At 34.1% G+C, this 14,198-nt stretch overlaps 1 pseudogene; it reads right to left on the reverse strand.

The window, feature by feature from the left end:
* Positions 1-21: 21 nt before the first annotated feature.
* On the reverse strand, positions 22-13,887 carry LOC130237821 (opioid growth factor receptor-like; annotated as a pseudogene).
* Positions 13,888-14,198: the final 311 nt, after the last annotated feature.

Raw genomic sequence — 14,198 nt, forward strand, 5'->3', positions numbered from 1 at the left:
TGAGTCAGAGACAAACATTCTTCATGGAGAACAATTTTGAATATCATCACCATGAGACATTTCATCTCCATCATCATCCTCATCACCATCCCCCACACTAATCTCCTGATTTAGCTTTTTTATTGTTTCCTTTTTTGAGCTACTTTCACTGTTATTATTATTTCCCCTCTGATCACTTTGAATATTTTCTCCCATCAGTTTGTTTTGACTAACTGCTTCATCATCTTTTTGTTGACCATTTTTAAGAAATTTTCCACTACCTATGCCTTCAGGAGGAGGGCAGAGATCCATTTTGTTGACTTTATGCATGCTCTTATTTATCTTCTCCCTTTCCTGCTCAACCTCCTTTGAAGTTTCCTTTTTCAGAATCTTCTTTGGGCCCCAGACAAAGTCTTTTTGTGGTATGTAATGCTCATAAGCATATCTAACCAGCTCCTTCCTCTTTGATTTGTCCAACACCACAAACATAAAGTAATCTAGTACACTATCTTTCATATGTTTAAGTTCTCCGTTCACAAGAGTCTAATGGAGGAAGAACTTGACCAGCGGGGCCTGATAGTGCTCCAATCCTAGAGTCCCCAGACACTTCAAGATGTGTGTGATGGTCAGGTTGTTGTCTGTATATCTGCAAAAATCAAAGAACAGGACTTTTATTACTGGAAATTCTGCTGTATCACAGCAGGCATTAAAAATGAATCACTTTTGACCAATTTTATGATGAGGAAGTATGTACTGCTGGTGGGTTTACAATCACTGTACAAGATAGTTAACAGCACTAAATAGGCATTTATTATTTTATTATTTAGTTTCTATACTGAATAATTGTAAAATGAATGAACATGAATGGAGACAATGGACTGTTGTACCTGCTCTAACAGCCACTAAACATTTTGAGCTTGTGCTAACAGTGTTGCCAACTATTTCCAATGAAAATAAGCTAAAGCCTGCCCCTAAAAGTAGCTAAATGTGGCAAGATTGCGTCACACGCTAATTTGCATACAAGTGACGTCATCACGTAGCATCTGACAGGCGTAAGCCCGTTGTGTCTCTATTCTTTGATACGCCTTGTATTATATTATATTAAAACATTACAGTAAATAGGTTCTTATTAACATATATTACTTTGCGTGATGACGTCATTGCGTAACTTAAAACTACATCTTTATGTAGTATACAATATGATTGTTTTCTCAAATTGACTGGTCATCTCAGCAAAAACATTATTTGAAATGTTTATTTAGATTTGTATGTAAAATATAGTTAACTATTTGTAAAAGTAATACAGACACTTTTTGATAAGAATTTTTTATTTTTAAATATAACACTAATAATGAACAGTTACATTCTTTTAAACAATCACAGCTTGTGTACTTTTTTTAACTTGTGAAATTAACACATTTGTGAAAGTGACAATTATAGCACTATTGGAATTTATTGCTACCTAAATTACTAGCAATTTATCAATAAATTAACAGTTATGAAAAACAATCTAAGCAAGCAATGTACTCTACTGAGTGAAGCCTGCAGCCACTGCTCTTTTGAGTCACTTTTTAAAAATTGCTAAAAGTAGCCAAATGAATGTTAAAAATTGCTAAATTTGTTGCTAGGTGTTTTGAAAAAAAAAAAGTTGCTAGGGTAGTATGAAAAGTTGCTAAATCTAGCAACTAACTTGTTAAGCACTAAGTTGGCAACACTGTGTGCTAAATTTGAGACTGGTATAAGAACTTTCTAATTTACATTTTTTTTCACCTCCAATTGGATTAGCAGTGTAAAAGTTTAAATCAGTTTGGCCAGTGCTTCAACAATGAGGTCAGTAAACATAGTTTAGGTGGTCGTTAGCAGACACATTTGCCTGCATATGCATCTACACTACAGCAACAATTTAATTATGTCTTTTCAACTACCTCTGGAATTGGTGGAAAATGAACAAGCTTAAAATGTTTAAATATGACAAATGATAGGATAAATATGACACAATAAACCTGTTCAAGTTGTTAAAGCATTGCTTCCAGTTCTTGGCACGTTCCACCTCTCCTGTATCTTTATTGACCAAACATATTCCATAAAAATCTAACATGACTTCATATGATTTCTCCAACTTATGTTGTGCCTTCTTATCTCCACGGAAATGCTGGAAAACAAAGGTTCAGGGGATTTTAAATGTCTGAACTTAAACTGTTTCCTCCTAACACTGAAGAATTATGCTTAGATATACCACCTAATTAAATGTTTAAAACTGATTGTTTTCTGCCTTCTTGCTGTCCCCTGGCAATGAACAATATAGAAAGTAGCAAACCAAGGTTGTATTTTGTAACCTAAAACATATATTATCTTTATTTATAATATGAAAGACACCTTTGGTATTGTATTGGGCTCACTTTTATGAGCTGTCAATGTTGTGCTTATAGTGGCCCCCAGTGGATGAATGTAGGAACAATTTTAGGTTTCCATTCTTCTAACAGACGCATTTTAGTTTTACACTTTCACAAAGGTTAACAGAAGCTAAAAAGATAACCAATCAAACAGATGAAGGAAAACGGTCCTGTTTACTACCTAAACGCGTATTTAAGTAATATTCTAATAACTGATGCTTAGAGAAATGCGGACATTGCAGTACCTCTGTGGCCCACTGGGCGGTGTTAGCCAGACAAATGGCTGGAAGGTACTGCAGAAGGAGTGAAAGGAAATACATAAAAAAATAATAATCTAAAGTGGTAATACATAACTGTTGCTCAGTAAAATGTATACACACTTGAAATTCATTACATTTCTCTTTTTGTAATTCAAGTTTTTTTTCCTCCCAAAGTTTTGTTCAAACCTGCAGTGATACAATTGATTTTAAATTGATGTTTCAGGCAGAGCGATGCACTACGGACCGACTCCATTCATCCAACCTAGAACATCAGAACATTACCCACTGCCATCAAACTAAAGGTCAGTGAAATCCAGGAACATCTTGGTCCTTTTCATTCCATTGACAGCGATTCTCTTGTAAAGCTTAGTGTAACAGAACCAAATTGATTGAATTACACCATTTAAGATCCAAAAGTGTTAGCAGAGTTAACCTTTATAGACAAAGAACCTATGAATCAGACATTTCTAAAATAATTAAACATGACCCAAATGTCATTTACATGTTCTCTCTGCTTCAACTTTCTGTCCACACTGAGGCCGATTTTGATAATGAAAACAAAGCTTTTTGATAAATTTCACCAAAAGTGAATTTGTATTTAGAAGGTAAACAGAGGGTAGGGTAACCAAAATGTTGACCTAAAATGGTCATTCATTCATGCCAAAAATAAATAAATAAATAAAATAAAAAATAGTTTGGACAGCTTTTTTAGAGATTAATGTCAGTTTTTATTTTTTTTATAGTTTTTATAAACATAGACTCAGTTGTATTGGCGTGAGAGGTAAAATGTAGGTCATTACATATTTTATATTTGCCAGCTGTTTTATATTTGCCAACTGGTTATGATAGAAATTTTAAACAACATCCAGTTAAATCCTGTGATGTTGTAGCGTTCTTGTTCAGTTACTGGTCAGTTTGTTCAGTTTCTACTTTGAGTAAACTGAATGATTGGTCTATATTTAAGTACTTGAGTCCAAACCCATTTGGTCTCCCGCAGTTTTTAAAACATGTCTTTATATATAGCCATACATTCTCTATCTAGCTCTACAATGGATGTGCTGTTGTTACAAACTGATTAACATTAAAATATACAATAGACTGTAAAATTAACCAAAAAATTAGCTTTAGCATTTTTCTGCTGTCAACATATCCCATGTGTTGTGAAGGATGATAGTGTGTGTGGTTTATTTTTACCTTATGAGAGCGTATAAATCATCAATCATTTTGAAAATGTAAAACGGGAGTATGTTTTTTGTGATGGTTGGGTTTAGCTGTGGGGTAAGAGGACAGAAAATACAGTCTGTACTATATGAAAATCATAATGTCTATGGGAAGTCCTCCTAAACATGAAAGCCAACATGTGTGTGTGTGGTTGATGTCATGATTTGGCTGCATTATTGTTGCAATGGCGTATTATGAACAGCAGATGGCTCTGTGTCATAAACCTTCTCTCAAAGCAGCAGCTACATGAAAGCTAATATCACCACGGCTCATCATTTTCTGTGCTATTCAAATACCTGCTGCTAATACACTTGTCAAATGTCACGTTTGGAATCAGATAAAACGTCATTTATATAAAACCATTTCACACCGGGATTAAGTCTGAATGAAATATTAGCTCAGCTTATGAATGCTAGTTACTTAATCAAGCCTGTCACCAAGAAAGAGGTTATGTTAATATTTTAAAAGCTGTTTTTGGAATCATTTATGATTGCTACAAAAAGTGCTTTATCAAAATGTGCCCAATTTGGCAGTAAGGCATATTGCAAATGGAGGATTTCATAACAAGTTATTTTCTTCATCTTAAAGGCGTATGTAAAGATACTCTGCATGCATACTAGGCTACTTGCTTCTTCACATCTCTAGGCATGTCCGCATTTGCAAAAGCATTTTCCTTCTTGCGTTTATAAAGCTACTGGATTATTCCTGACAGCTTTATGTAACAGCGTGTCCTTTGTGGGTGTGTTAATAATTAATTTGCTTGATTTTCTTTGTTCAGGGTCTTTTGAACAGCTCTATCTTCAGAGACGTCCACACAGCAGAACATTTTCAATGTTTTTCACTGTGTAAGACCCAAGAAACGTGAATGCAGGTTCAACCACAGTGCAGTGTTATTGTTTTCAGCTGCAAAAAAAAAAAAAAACTCTAGCTTTTTAATTTTGCATGAGGTCATATGTTACCCTGCTGGACAATGAGATTCTAAAACACTACAAGTAAATACGTGTGCACAAAAATAAATAAGAAAAAAATAAATCACGTACAGTGTTTCTAGATGGTAAACACTGTTTTCCTTTCATATTAGTGCATTAATAAATAAAAAAGTAATAAAATATTCAATTAGACACCAAAACAACATTAACATTTTTATAAACCTTTTCAAAGCCGTTGCAGGTTTAATCACACATGCTGAATTGGAAATAATTAATTTAGCGCAGGAGTGCTGTTTTACAAGTTTGTTATTTAAAAGCTAAGTGAGCGCATCAACAGCTGCCCCGAACACCATGGAGCTACTGGGGGCAAAGGCTTTAGTGTTAAAAACCACTTAAACTGCACTACATTTTTCAGCAATGTAAGATGCAGTTTAAAATTCTAAGATGCTGGGATGCTGCCTTCTAACAGAGATACTGTGTTCGCTAAAGGACATCTGTCAGACCTCTTCTGCTTTTATCTAACCTGACCGTGTACTCTGCTGCTTTCATCTCTCATCTTATGATGTGTTTGATTTCATACAAAGCCTGAGCAATAGTAATAAGGTTACAAGACAGGTATGTGTAGTCAGGCCTGTTCAGCTATTCAGGCAATGTGCCCTTTTTAAAGACCTTTTATGCATTTCTGCATAAATATATACATTTTTAATACACTTTTCTTTTCTTTCTTTTTTTTTTTTACCAAGTCAATACATGCAGAAATGCATAAACATAGTCTGTGAAAAGGATACAGTTAAGGGCAAAATTACTAGCCCTCCTGTGAAATAATTATTCTTTTAAAAATATGGGTATTTAATGGAGCAAGGCAATTTTCAAACTATTTTCGATGATATTTTTTCGTCCAGAGAAAGTCTTTTTTTTTTTTTGCCTGGAATAAAAGCAGTTTTAGTTTTAGTTTTTTTTTTTTTTTTTTTTCACATTTTCAGGTACATATTTTATCCCCATTTTTCAATTGGGTACAGAACAAACATTACAATTACAACATACAATGACTTGCCTAATTACCCTAACCAGCCTAGTCAGCCTAATTAACTTAGTTAAACATTTAAATTGCACTTTAAGCTGAATACTAATATCTTGAAAAATATCTAGTGAAATATTATGTATTGTCATCACGGCAAACATAAAATAAATCAGTTATTATTAAAAGTATTAGGTTTAGAAATGTGTTGAAATTATCTCTGTTAATCAGAACTTGGGGAAAAATATAAAATAATTCAAATTCAAACAGGAGAGCTAATAATTCAGATTTTAACTACATAACTATATTTTTAATATATATTTATAATAATTTATGTATAAATAATTATAGGCGTATATGTAATTATTTTTATATAATATACATTTTACTTACAGTGAACAATATTCAACTATCATTAATGTTTAATTTCTAAATTTATATTTAAGTATTTATTTTTCTGTGACATTAATGTAAACACTTGATTTAGTTATAGGATCCTTAAATAATAAATAGCCTAGCCTATTTGAGGTAATTCTAACAGGAGAAGATAAGCAGTTTTTTTTAAAGCAGAGAAATGACATGCTCTGTTAAAGGCAGTAAAAAGAGACCAAAACTAGAGAGTATTTTGTGATATCAGTTATTGGTGTGGGGTGACACAGTGGCTCAGTGGTTAGCACTGTCACATCACAGCAAAAAGGCCCTTAGTTCAAGTCCCGGCTGGATCAGTTGGCATTTCTTTGTGGAGTTTACATGTTCTCCCTGTGTTAGTGTAGGATTCCTCTAGGTGCTCCGGTTTCCCTCACAGTCCAAAGACATGTGGTACAGGTGAATTGAATAAACTGAATTGGCCTTAGTGTATGTTTCCCAGTACTGGGTTGCAGCTGGAAGGACATATGCTAAACATATGTAAAATATATGCTGGATTAGTTGGCGGTTCATTCAGTTGTGGCGACCCCTGATGAATAAAGAGATTAAGCCGAAGGAAAATGAATGAATGAATTGTTGGTGGTAATCTGGCACTGAGTGAGGATTTTCTTAATGATCTGACAAACCCTATAAAACCGACAGCCTAACTTTACAAGATGGTTTGAAGAAGTGTTTGAAATCCTCTAAATCAGTGATTTCTATAATATTCCATCTTTGTCACTAACTTATTCAAGTCAAGTTATGAACAAACTGTCTTGCAAAATAATAATAAGATATATTTGTTCTGTGTCTTTAATAATATTCTTTAACAAACCTTTGCAGAAGAACAAATATATAAAGAATACCATTCATTATGCTATTTAAATGATGTTTTGAAGTTACTACCTGTTTCAGAATATCCAGTGTCCAAAAAAATGATAATGTCTGCAAAATTACATGATTACGATTCGTCCTAATGTTTGAATCTTTTAAAGCTTGACTTTTCGAAAGCTCAATACCAGCAGATAGCCAGAAAGATATTTTTTTAAACTTAGCTATTACATCAAAAATGCTTATTAATACTTGTTATATGGGAGTTAAAATTGAGAACCACTTCTCTATTGGAGTCATAATGGTTAATTTCAGCATCCCATGTCTGTAGAAAATGGCCCATGGTAATGCAAAGTAAAATGGAAAAACTTAACAAACCATGACCTTTCCGAGTGTCATTTAAGTGTAAAATAATCTCCTCACAAAGCTAAGTTACTCCTTCGCTTTTAAATAACCATTTATGATCTCTCTTTTTTTTAAATACCAGCGGATTCTGCTTCGCAATTTTTGTGCTATCTCCACCTAATTACACACACTGACACAGACAGCAAGCACGTTTCCTTCTGATATGAGAAATTTAGAGGTGATTGAAAAGTTCAGTCATCATTTGTTACAATATGACCTTCAGAAGACCCCTCCGGCTTTATCATTTCATAGACCACTTAATACAGTAATTGCACATCACATTTTCCTCTTATAAAAGTCTATTTCCAAACTTGCCCATCTGGCAGAATTTGAATGGGAACAGATAAAGACAGCCTACCAAGATAAAATTTGTTAAAACCCTAGGCATTCGGTCCAAAAGATAACAGGCGCATCTTGACGGATTTATTTTTTTATCTTGGCCAAATAAACTAAAAGGACAGAATAGAGGAGAACTGCTACAAAAGTTGTCCGTGGCTAGAAATATGAACAGAGAATTATTCATGACCTCGCTCCATAGAAACTTGTAAAAGAGTGACGCTACAATTTGTCAGCCCGCTTGATCTTCAAGAGAGGAGGGGTGAGTCCGATCCTATGCAGCAACTCATCTCTAAATAATTTAACACGCTGTGGTTAAGCTTCACGCCATTTATCTCTGCCCGACTGACAACCATCAAACTTGTCACTCGCTTATGTTTCATTGCATTGAAGGGCTCTATTGATTATGCCTGCTGAGATTCAAGTCCTCTGAATGACTGAACAACAAATACAAATAGGCCTGGCTTCCATCAGCTTGTTTATCTGCACAAATGCGAGCTCTAATGGTTGCTGTTTTCCTCTTTTTATTTGGGATGGCGAATAAAAAGTAATGTAAAAGCTGAAACAAAGCATCAGACAAAACATTACCATCTTTCTATTGTCTCATTAAAACTCAACAGAAAGAAAGTTTGGTGCTTTTTAGGTCTGCCGTTTTCACGGTTGGCGAATTAGCATACATTTTTCATGCCATTTACAAGCTCTCGTGTCTAAGAAAGCTGTGGTTCAAATTAGCATAAAATGCATCGGTTCTGCTCAAAGAGGTAAAAAATTGTGCACTGAGTTGCCAGGGAAACCAGTAAATGTTTGCAAATGAAGAGGAAAATCACTGAGCAGAATGAAATGTAATAGAAACTGAAACTGTAAGCTAACTGAGTTACGTGTCACCTGCTTCGTGCTCTCATTTAATCCAAATGTTTTCCCGTTGCACATTTGGAATACATGCTGAATATGCATTATCCAGGGTGTCCACAGTCATTATATAAATGGAAACATATAACCGATAGTTGTGATTATAGGCCTGGAAAACTCTAAGCTTTTTTTTTAATAGTGAATTCTTCATTGTATGGCCCGAGACTGTTTGCATAAATAGTCTACTGTAGCCTTAAATGTTCGTTTTATTTTTTTTTTTAAGACTGGTGATAACTTTTTTAATGCCAGTTATAAAAGGTATATAAAAATCTGAATTTGAATCTATAAAAGTAACACTGATCTCCTCTCTGGGAATTGCTATGTCTCATGTGAAACAAAAAATCAGGCCAAAACAGTCTTTTCAGTTTGTTTCAGGAGTTTGAAACAGTTTACCAAAATGAATCTTCTGGAAATGATTGTTTAAGCTGGCAAACATCTTCAAATTCTTATTGGTTTGGGGTGAGCGCATAGTACAGTGTTTCCCAACCCTGTTCCTGAAGGCACACTAACAGTCCACATTTTCAACCTCTCCCTAATCAAACACACCTGAATCAACTTATCATAACATCAGAAGAGACTCCAACACCTGAAGTTAAGGGGTCAGAAAAGGGAGACATCCAAAATATGTACTGTTGGTGTGCCTCCAGGAACAGGGTTGGGAAACACTGGCATAGTAAATGGGTGTGAATAAATCTGCAAATGTAATGAAATGTTCTGCCAAAAACATAAGCACCTTATATTTATATATTTATATTTAAAACTATTAAACTGCTTGCTTCATTCTTACCTGCTATTTCTTTTTCCTTTTTTTTTTTAGTTGTGTAGCGAATTAGCTCAAAGGAATCGACTCCTTAAATCCGAACAAACGAATCATCCAGTGATCGTTTGAACGGAGAGTTGACTTTAACTTAGGCTGTTGCTATCAAAAATAAAAACCCATTTATGTTTGAGCAGGGTAACAAGATAAATTAGCTAACAGAAACTAACACCTAACGCAAACAAACATTCATACATGTTAGAGAAGAGGAAAGGAAGAAAAATAGGAGTTTAAGAGACCAAACCAAGCTATCCAAAGGTAATCAATTTAACACTTCTATGTTTTTTTTTGTGATAATGTACACAAGTTCAGTGGTAATCTGGAGGAGTTACTTGTGTTCCCTTTGTGATGTGAAGAACTCCCCTTGTTGAGCATGATGTTAGTTGGTGGTCAGTTCTTTGTCCTCGCGTGGCTTGGAGTGGGGTGGAGTCTGGATTTTCAGTTGAGGCAAAAACTGTAGTTGTGTTGACTTTTGGTTTCATAGCACACTAAACTTGAGCAGACTCTCGATGAAAATAAAAGAAAGTTATCAGAGATAGGAATGTCTGAGCTGTGAGGTTAACCCATTTTTGTTAGGGTCCATGCCTGCTCCATTGAGTTCTCTGGGTGTTCTCCTGGGGTTCTTCTGGATTCTAGGGTGCGGGCTTAGGCATAAATAAGCTGATGCAGAAATGTTTAAAGTTTCTTAAAATGTTAGTATGTTGCAAACGTATTAACATAAAATGTAAACAATCGTTCAGAACACCAAATTAGCTTTGCAGGGACATCAAACATGAGCCATCTATGATATTGTTTAGCTGAGGTAGGGTTAAACATTGATTGCAGAAGTAAATAAACCACAATATTAATACATCATCAAGAGACTTGTTGCAAAACACATCTGACACATAAAGATAGAATAAAGGTTTATATTAAATGTGCAAGTCTTAAGCATAGAGCTCATAGAAGTTTGACCAGGTCTCTGTGTGTCCATTTCTGAGCATTCCTTCATGTCATAAATACCTTGGAATTGGATTACACACTGACCATCTACTCCTTTCCTGGGTAGGAGAGGTTTATGGTGTATCATTTGTGGAATAATGCAAAATAATTGTGTGGCTGATCGGCCACAATTCTTGCAGTTGCTTGCTTGTTCTGCTATTGAGAGAAAACCAGGTTGCATAAATTCATATATTTGTCTATCTGTAGATGCTGAGCAGTGTTGGGATATTCACTCAGATATGAAACTTTGTTTTACCCCTAAACAAAGAGCAATAATAAACATTTCTGACGCCTTTAGTTAGTCAAGACTAGTTTTCTAGTCAGACTAGAACACACTCTCATTGTAAATGAATGCCTCAGTCATTTTTTGGGGAAACTGCAAATATGTATTTAAACATGTTTGACTTCAGTTTCTGGTTAAAATGAATGATATGGGGCTCTGTGAAACAACAAGTTCCTTTTCACACTAATAATATTTACAGGAATGTTATCAAAATATAAATTATTATTTTCATGCAGAACTTTGCACAAGATCAAATAAATTCTACAAAACACCTTAATGATGTTCATAATTTGTAATCGAATGCATTTGCCTCACATTTCTATCTCCATATGGACAACTTTTGTGCTATGGCCAGTTTACTAAGTAGCTCACTTTGTACGGTGTTGTACTTGTGATTTAGAGTGCTCTGTTTCGGGTTCGGTGAGGCACGGTTCTGCAAGAGAGATAAAAACTATTTAAAATCAAGGCAAAACGATGTTATCAGTTTTTTTTCTTCCTTTAAAAAACATTATTGGTGTTGTTTAGGTCAGTGGTTCGCTTGGTGATCTGTACGACCTTCTCGTGGCCGTGTACAAAAAGCATGTGTTTTCGAAACATATAGCAAATGTACACTAAGTAATAGAGTGGGACAATATATAGTATCGATATCACAATGTGATCATTCCAATAGTCACATCATGAGTTTACGAAATGTTGAGTCTGGATTATTATTTATCATTTTGTAAGTATTTTTTGAGGCCTGTGACTGTGCGGGGGTTAAAAAAACATTCAGGCATAAGAAAAAGTTTCGCTTGTAACTTTAAAAAAATTAATAACGATTCATTTTATGGAATTGTTTATAAAATGAGGATTATGCAGCATTACTTTACATTTGATTATTCAATCACTGTATACCTAAATACATTTGGACTCGGAAAACAATAAAATGCACTTTATTTATTTAGCATATTTTTCTTTATGGAATTTGTCTATGCTGGAATTTATCTTATTATATAGAATCAAATTATATTATACAGAATCTTTCCAATAAATTTTTAATTATAGATTATTTTAAATATTTATTCAACGCAATAAAATGGTATTCATATCGCAATATATATCGCAGAATAAAAAAAATATTGCAATGTGTCGTTTTTCCAATATCGTTGCACCCTACAAAGTAACATATTTCAGATTTGCAAAAATGTACACAGTGCCATCTAGTGGATGTGTCATTTGAAATGTGCAACAAAACCCTTGCACAATGTATTTTACATACATATCACTAAAACTCTCAAATAATTATTTTCTCTCAAAACACTTATTTAAAATAAGCTGAAACAACACAATTCTTGAGATGTTTTTTGCCACAACTCAATTGTTTTATGTTCAGTCTATTTAAATTGTTAAGTTTACTTAATAGATTTGTGGAATTAATCGATTTGTGAATTAATTTTGTGGAACCTACAGTAGCATTTTTTTACAGTGAATGTGGGCTAAGGCATGTAATTCAATGAGCCTGGATTGCACAATACAGTCTTAACACAGTTCAAGCAGCTAGGCCCATGCTCTTGGTGTTATATTGATATAATTTTATGTATTTATTACGGCCGTCAATTGATTACTATTTCTTCAAAGCACATATTCTTTCAGAAAGGAATAACCACTGTGTGTTCATCAGGGATGCAGTCCTAATCTTGCTTAATATTTTTGTTGGCAACATATAATACACAATAATAATTCATTTACCGAACAGTTGTATAGAATCAATATCACATGCACAGTCCTGGTGTTTAAGACAAAACAGCACTTGATTATGATTGTAATATTAAATTTGTTGTTTCAGTGATAACTCTTTATAAGAAAAAAATGCAAATTTGTAACCAATCCGCTTCATTAAATCATTGGGGGTTAGTGTGTTAACTGTGTTAAACATTTTAACACATTGTTTTTTTGTTTTTTTGATGATTAAATATTGAAATAACATGGCTTCCCTGGTGTCTATTTATTGAGAAATACTCAGAGAGAACAAATATTATTAGTATTACTGTTTGCATCTTTTATTTCCAAGGAATCACACCTTTCATGTACACGAATCTCTGTGAAATCATTTTTATATGAAAATCTTTATTTATGACTAGAAAGGTCATGGAAAAGTAATGAAAATTCAATGGAATACATTTTTGGTATATCTAATTATCACAGTATCATAATATCTGTAACCTTTCATTTTACTTAGACCACATTGCTGGATGATACAGTTAAGCCTTCATTAATGATCAGACATAGTTATTATAGTTATAGTTTATGAGACAGTCAAGGTTTCCAGGTGGGCAAGCAAACTACCGGAGTCATGGGAACCCCATTGAAATGGGGCGAATGATAAATAGTCCTATGCTGAACTAGTTTAAGGGGTATGGCTTACTATTGTTCATCTGTTAGAGACGAACTTCACAAAGAGAGTCAGGGGAACAGCGTGAACAGTGATATCTATCAGCAGCTCGCAAGGAACTACTGTACCTCTACATCTGGAAGACCTCCATAGTTGTTTTGTGTTTTTCACAATATTTCCATAATTGTTTACCATTTTTTATACTTTATTATTTTGCTCTATTTTTAAAGAACAATAAAATGGAACACATTATAATTAGAGACATGAAGTAGCAATAGTGCTTTCTTTTTCTGAATATAGCTTATGCAGTACGGTATCTGAGTGAAACTGTTTGTCGAACAAGGAAATAATAGAGGGCAAGATTTGATTTTATCCGCTGCAAATTCACTGGATCATTGGATTGTTGACATTTGCTGTTTATCAGTCTCTGTAGAGAAATGGATTTTTAACAATAACTTATAAACCCAAGGCTGTTAATTGATTGTGTATGCTTATGTTGAACCCATCTGTTTGCATTAATTCAATTTTTTTTAAAGCAACCACATATAACACATCTTTCCCTTGTTGTAATTTTACAAAGTGACATCATAATTTTAATGCCATTTTGATAAATTGTGGGAAATCTGCATTAACTACAAAACTGTAGATTTTTGTCCTCTATATATATTGGATAAAACTTCACCCAAAAACTCATGCTCTCATTCTCTACTTACCTGACTCTTCTTTTCTGGATCTCCTTTGTCTGCCATGTGCTCACTCTACTTATCATTTTTCTCTACAAACCAGCTCTCAAACCAACTCTCTCTCCGGTATCTACTCGCCAGTTTTGATTTCCATATAAAACCTGTTTAATAAACATGCCTGTTTGGTTTTAAATATACTCTGTCTCCAGTCATACTTCTGTTACAGAAGAGCAGAACTCGCCTACAAGAATCATACAGTTTAAGAACCTGTTCAGGAGCTGGTGAACTAACTTCTAAATTTTTTATACTCCAAATACATTCACGCAAACACCACACTCTCTTCTGCACCAACACACGAAACAAACCAGCACTCTGGT

The sequence above is a fragment of the Danio aesculapii genome, chromosome 11 (genome assembly GCF_903798145.1).
Source record: "Danio aesculapii chromosome 11, fDanAes4.1, whole genome shotgun sequence".
NCBI lineage: Eukaryota > Metazoa > Chordata > Actinopteri > Cypriniformes > Danionidae > Danio > Danio aesculapii.